A 7864-nucleotide genomic window follows, 5' to 3' on the forward strand; every position below is an offset into this window, starting at 1 on the left:
CTTATTGCTTCTAGCCGTATGCAACGTTATTAAATTAATTTTCAAAGAATTATATTTAATCTTTGCATAACGGAATGATGTACAGAGTATGTGATTAGCAAGTCCGTAATCATTCCCCCAGAGCTATAAGAAGACAGGTTGATTCTGTCGTTAACCTTTCCGTATTAGTTACAGTATAATTCGATCCTTTATCAACTACATCCTTGAACTGAATCTTATGACTATGGGTGATGTCAAGTCACATATAGCGAGACGTTCGTTTTACTTGTACAGGCCGAGTCAACTCAAAAAGATAGGTTAAGTGAAATCTGTATTTCTTACTCTTAAGCTATCACCTTGCAAGGATTTAGAGTCGAGTCTTCCACAAGCGATCCATGGATGTATCTCCCATTTATCGGGAGTGATAAATGCTCAATCCAATATATAACGACTCCGCAATTACTTCCTGTGATACCCAATGTCTACTGTTCACACCCCAGAGTCATCTCTGTTAAGGATCATGTTACACCAGAGTCAAAGCATCACATTCCGTAATCCAAAATACCAATTAATATTCCTTTGAGTCTGATGATTAGTTATACCTATTAATACCAATGAGATGAATAGGTGACAAGGATGAATCTACCCATCCTATTATCTCAAATCGGATCCCCAATCCTAATAAACAACGTTTCATCGGATCCATGTAACTGTCCAGATATCTGTATATATGAAGCTTGTGAGATCAGCTTTCTGTCGGACAGAAGACATTGTTACATACAAGTCTCAACAGTGATATGTCAATCCCAAACATATCACTTGACTTGGGGTGGTTTTAAGTTTATCAGTTTACTATAAAGTTTTATCTCACTTCATGCTTGTATGAACACTTTATAATCACTTTAAATAAACTTACGGATTTCCTTTTATTAGACTTTATTTAGTACTTAAAATGGGATTGCCTTTATATAGTTATAAAGCATATATCTCATTAAACAAATGATATAAAGAACAATTCATTTACATTAAGTTTGTATCCTAGAACAATTGTCTATAGGACACTAAACCCCAACATACTCCCACTTGGACTAAAGCCAATTGTTTCTAAAACTTATCCCAGTAGAAGTTAAATGACGATCATGTATTCTCTGGGCTAAAGGCTTTGTCAATGGATCTGCAACGTTGTCCTCTGTAGGTACTCTTTCTATTCTCACATCTCCTCTAGCCACAATCTCTCTAATGATGTGGTATCGCTTAAGGTAATGCTTGGATGCATTATGAGACCGTGGTTTCTTTGCTTGCGCAATGGCTCCATTGTTATCACAGTACAGTGTAATGGGATTGACAATGTCAGGCACCACACCTAGTTCTGTAATGAACTTTCTAATCCAAACCGCTTCCTTTGCTGCTTCCGCAGCTGCGATATACTCTGACTCGGTCATAGAGAAAGCTACGCTTCCCTGCTTGGAACTCTTCCAACTGACCGTGCCCTCATTCAAGATAAACAGGTATCCTGATTGGGATTCATAATCATTCTCATCTGTGAGATGACTTGCGTCTGAAAATCCTTCTATTTTTAGATCACCTTCTCCGTACACTAGGAACATATCTTTAGTTCTTCTCAAGTACTTAAGAATGTTCTTGACGGCAATCCAATGCTCGTCTCCCGGATTCCCTTGGTAACGACTCGTTACAGATAACGCGAACGCTACGCCAGGTCTAGTGCATAGCATAGCATACATAATCGAACCGATTGCGCTGGCGTACGGGATTACAGCCATACGTCGTTTATCATCATCGGTTTTAGGACATTGATGCTTATTTAACTTTACTCCATGTAGCATGGGTAAGTTACCTCGTTTCGATTTAAGCATGCTAAGCCGATTTAGCACCTTTTCAATGTATGTAGCCTGTGAAAGGCCAAGCAGTCTTCTCGATCTATCTCTATAGATCTTTATACCAAGTATATAAGCTGCTTCACCAAGGTCTTTCATTGAGAAGTTACCAGATAACCATACTTTCACTGACTGTAAGAGAGCAACGTCATTTCCCATTAATAATATATCGTCCACATATAGTATGAGAAATGCTATAGAGCTCCCACTTGCTTTCTTGTAAATGCAAGCTTCTTCGCAATTTTGTTCAAAACCAAATTGTTTTATGGTTTCGTCAAAACGCTTATTCCAGCTTCTAGATGCTTGCTTGAGTCCATAAATGGATCTCTGAAGTTTGCAAACTTTATTTGCATCCTTTGATATGAAACCTTCAGGCTGCATCATATATACATCCTCAAGCAGGTTTCCGTTTAGGAAAGCTGTTTTCACATCCATTTGCCAAATCTCATAATCGTAGTGAGCGAAAATTGCAAGCATGATTCTGATTGATTTGGACATAGCCACAGGAGAGAAAGTTTCGTCATAATCAATTCCTTGCTTCTGACGATATCCTTTCGCTACTAACCTAGCTTTGTAGGTGCTAACCTTTCCATCCATGTCTGTCTTCTTTTTGAAGATCCACCTGCACCCAATGGGTATTATCCCTTGGGGTGGATCAACCAAAGTCCACACTTGGTTAGTATACATGGAATCCATTTTAGAATCCATGGCCTCAAGCCATGCTTTAGTATCTGGACTAGTAAGAGCCTCTTCGTAGTTTTCGGGTTCGTCGTCTAACATGGGAACCTCATTACCATCTTCCACTAAAAAACCATATCTAACTGGGAGTTCACGAACTCTTTGTGATCTACGAATAGGTGGCACTAGAGTCACATCTAATGGGACTCCTTCGGGTACCTCAACCGCCTCTGTTGTTTCAGTCGGTGTTTCTTCTTCTTGAACTTCGTCAAGTTCAATCATGCTTCCCTTTTGTGTTTCTTCGAGAAACTCTTTCTCTAAGAAGGTTGCGTGCTTGGATACGATTACTTTCTCTTTCGTCAAATTTAATCACCACACCAAAACGAAGTAGTTTTATTATGTTGGAGGCTAAAAAAAAAATTCCTTTAAAAAATGACCACAAAGTACATAACTAAAATTAACCCCCAAAGTCTCAAATCCTGGCTCCGCCACTGGCTGAGGGTCGATAGGATCCCGATGGTTCCGCTTTGGTATCTTGTCTTGGTAGAAAACGAGAGTCGTCCGAATAGTGGACTTCTCTGCACGAGTTGTGGTGTACCCCTCTTTCTTCCCGTGTATCTCTTTTGGGCTCTTCCCTTCGGAGACGGTAGGGAACGAGCCCCTCGTCCCTCCGATTGCATGATTCCTTTTTGTTGGCAAACTATTTCTCTTTCTCTTTCTCTTCTTTGTCACGCTATTTCCTGGTCTTGTTCTCTTCTCACTCTTCGTACTCCATTAGGCTAATGCTTCTGTCGTAGCACACGAAGCTTTAGCCGATGACCATTAATTCTTGAGAATATTAAGCTCAGCAAAAATGTTATAGATTCTTAAACTGAATTGAATATCCAAATTAAAAAAATTCAAAATTGAATTGAGCTATTGATTTAAAAAAAACAAATTGTACCATTGATTTATATTAAGTATGATATTGGAGATTTTTAAATTCTATATTGGAAATTATCCAATACTCAAATAAAAAGATCCCAATCGTATTCAACCCTTATTTTTTTAAAACCAAATTGAATTATATCATTGACTCTCGTTAATTTTTGTTCAAATCCCCGAATTGGACCCAACCTATCTCACTCCTAGTATATATCCATCATTTGAAATAAAACTATGATCCTATTTGGGAATTAGCTGTTAGCTGTTAGCTGTTAGCTGATTTGACTAGCTGTTTGTGTAGACCTGTTTGGTAAAAATTAGCTGATTGATAATAGCGGTTTATGCAAAAAGACGAATAAGAGCATTTACTTTTTTAATACATAAAATAATTAGGGTTAAAAAAGTCCATTAATTTTAATATTGCAAAACTCTAATTGAAAAAGCTCCTAAAAGTAGCTTTTTCTAAATTAGCGTTTTCATCCCAAAACTCTCTCCACCAAACACTTCAATCAGCGGTTTCAGTGGTCAACCCGCTAAAGTTTGTCAAAACCGCTCTTTTTATTCCAAAACGCTCTTTACCAAACAAGACCTATCTAAAAGATCAACAAAATCTAAATAATCTCTCATCAATCAATTATTTCTGAAAAAATGACCATTGAATTTTGAATTAGAATCTTCCACTGACTGCTGAAGCAGACTAAATCCCCCGTCAAACACGTTTTTTTTTTTTTTTTTTGTTTCCCAACTATATGGGAAGTTGGACTTTGTTTAGATTAAAATTAGTTTAGTTCATGAATTTAGGGGACAAAGATTGATTTGTTAATGAACTAAGAAACCCATTAATTTGATCTATTGACTTGTCAAATTCACCCTTAATAGAAAAAATTTACATGAATTGAGAACCAAATTACATAATAAATAGAGTAAAGTTACAAAAAAACCGTGCTTTCACGTTTTGTCAAACTGGAGTTTGTAATTTTTTTTGTCCTAACAAAGAAAGGGGTTTTCGTTTGTGATTAGAAAAAAAATGATTGTGGTTTTTCGCTTTACTAAAAACAATGACATCAATGTTAAAATGAACGTTGACGATCTTAAAATTGAAATTTTTAAAGACTTTGTGATATTCTAACAAATTTTAATTCTTCAACCTTTTAAGTTTGAGGTCATTTAAGTGTTGTTTGGTGAGCATGGAGAAAGTGGATGCTTAGAGAGAAAGTTCCCGAAAATGATGATTTTGGAGAATAAAAAATTTGGTTATATAGTAAATGTGGTACTAAACAATTTGATTCTTGGAATTTTCCATTTTGAGGTCGTTAACGGTTATTTTTATAGTGTTAAACTAAACGATCCTCGTTTTTAGCAAAACGAAAACCCTGGACTCTGTTTGGATAAAAAAATACAGATACCAGTTTGATAAAAAAAAGTGAAAGCACAAGAGGGTTTTTAGATTTTACTCTAATAAATATAGAGAAAAGTACGAAATTAAATCTTCTAGTTTGGCCAGTTTATAAAGATAGTTTCCATGACTTAATAGTTTGCATATATAGATCACGCGCTTTGTGAAGTTTACAAACTCAGTCATTCCTTAAAAAAAGATTGTTGTAAGTTCATAACTATTTACCCCTCAAAAGAAGCGATTTGGATGAATTAGGGTGGTTGCTCATTTTCATGTCTCTGTTTGCCTTTTCACTTCAAAATAGAGAGATTTATGTGTTTGGTTAATGAGCTATTGTTTGTCTTTTACACTTGAAAAGTAGCATTTTACAAAAGCAGAGAATCCCTGCTTTTTGGAAAAACAAGTTTTGCAACATCAAACAGTACTGTAACAGCAAACAGTAGATAAAACAAACAGACTCTTAAAAAGCCTGACTTTGCCATTAAAAGAAAAAAGTGACTTTGCAAATTACTCAAAATACAAGGTCTGACTTTGTAAATTATTTAAACCACAAGTATGTTTGACCGAAAATTGATTCATAGATCTTTTAACCGCAAATTTCACAAAACATAAGACCCTTATTTACAAACTTTGAAACAACAAAAAAATATTTTGCAAATCGATGAAATCACATAATTATTTTTTTAGGTTTTTTCTAAATTATAGGTCGAATTGATACTTTTTTTGAAAAAAAAAGAAAATTTCATTAATTGAAGTTAGAATATAATATAGAACAAATAAAATTAAGAGGTCTTGAGGACCATCCCATCAATTCTGATATAGAGTAGGCAGTCCGAAGAAACTTATGAGCTACACTATTTGCAGAACCGCTAATGAAATTGACAACTTTTCTCATTGCGAAAAATTATTTAAGTAGATAATATAATGGGTCCTTGAATTATAGTGCTATGATATTATATTTTATAACTTTATTTCTTAATATAAAAGCTTTAGATTTTATTTTATTGGAACATTAAAGTAAAAATCAGTTTTTTACTTTTTTTTTTTTTTTTATCCACATCACAATAAAATTACAGAGAAAACAATATAAATATAAAATAAAAACAATGATATCCTATAATTATTTTATGCGCTTTATCAAGAGTGAACAAAATTCATCGAAAACCGAATCAAAATTATATTTTAATTCGGTTCAATTTTAAAATATTTAAAACCGAAACCAAACTAAAATTACATATAAATAAAGTTCAGTAAATTCAAGTAAGTATCAAGCTCAGATTTATGACAAATCTCTGAAAAGAAAAGATGATCACTTTTCCATATTTAAATTGGGAAATCTGAAAGTTCGATTATTCAGTTAGTAACCGAATCATTCAGTTTGGTCAGGTTTCCGTAATTACATAAATTTTGGCCTAATTAAACGACCGTTCAATTCAATTAGTAACTGAATGAAACTAATACTCATTCCTACTCTATTCTAATAAATAAATAAATAAACTTTAGTTAAACTTTTAAAGCGAAAATAAATATGGATTTAGTTTTTGTAACAATGAAAAAATATACAAACCAATTAAGATTGGTTGGAGTGGTTAAGGATCTCAAATTGCTTAAATTAGTTTAAGCGTTCGAGTTCTAACATACGCATAGGGAGAGTTTACAACTAAACGGTACCTAACGAGCGTCACCGAAAAATCGGTCAACTCACAATAACCAATAAATCCATGGAATTAAACCTTTTAAAAAGTAGATCAATCCATTAAACCCAATTTAAGTTTTTCTTAGATGGATTTTGGGCTGAAAAAGTAGAACAGAAGTTCAGTACACAAGGCCCAAATCCAAATATTAAATATTAGTATTATAATTATAATTATTTTCTTTCTAAATTAATTTTTTTATGATATACTACAGTGATACAAATATAATATTTAAAACATTAGTCTAATCAATTGATATAAATGAAATTGTTAATCATAAGTAACATATTAATCCATCAATTATAAATTAAAATAAAAGCTTAATAGGCACCCAACCCCCTAAACTTGTAACTTTTTTTAACATGACCCCCTCAATTTAGGGGACAACCTCTCAACCCCCCAACTTTCCAAAAACATCACATATAGCCCCTTACACCCCTATGTTCGGTCAAAATATTTACCCGTGTAGAAAACGTGCTTGACTGTTGACCACACCAATGTCATGTGTCACTTTTTTATTAAAATTTTCCATTCTGGCATAAGAATTATGATCGAAATCCATCTCTGGTAGTTGCTCGCCGAGCAGGGGTCTGAATGGAAAAATTTAATAAAAAATGACACGTGGTATTGGTGTGGTCAACAGTCAAGCGCGTTTTCTACACGGGTCAATATTTTGACCGAACATAAGAGTGTAAGGGGATGTATGTGATGTTTTTGGAGAGTTGAGGGGGTTGAGAGGTTGTCCCCTAAGTTAAGGGGGCCAGGTGAAAAAAAAAATTACAAGTTTAAGGAATTGGGTGCCTATTAAGCCTAAAATAAATAACAATTATCCAAATATAAGAACAAGCATCAAGTCCTATATAAAAAAAAAAAAAAACAAGCATCAAGAAATTTATATAGACTATAAATTGTCCAAGAAGAAATCCATTAAACATTTAATAAAATAATATTATTAGAAAAACTAAATCTACATTTATCTTAGAATAATATATATATTTTTTTATGTAGATTCTCCACGGGGCGGGATACCTATCTCCCTCCCGGCCTTATTCCTACTTATGAGGGACAAACCAATCTCTATCACTGTCTGGTGGGGAAGTTATTCGAGGATTATCTGTTCCGTCGAGAACGGACAATCCCCATTCCATTTACATCATATGCTCAAACCTCCTAAATACATCATTGATCCTCATTGTATTTATAATCAGTCATTATTAAATATAGAAACAACGGATACAAAGATGTCATAGTACCATCGTTCAATAGGGGAATTAAGATCCTAAATGACTCGGAGCTCA

Source organism: Euphorbia lathyris, chromosome 8 (assembly GCF_963576675.1).
Source record: "Euphorbia lathyris chromosome 8, ddEupLath1.1, whole genome shotgun sequence".
Taxonomy (NCBI): domain Eukaryota; kingdom Viridiplantae; phylum Streptophyta; class Magnoliopsida; order Malpighiales; family Euphorbiaceae; genus Euphorbia; species Euphorbia lathyris.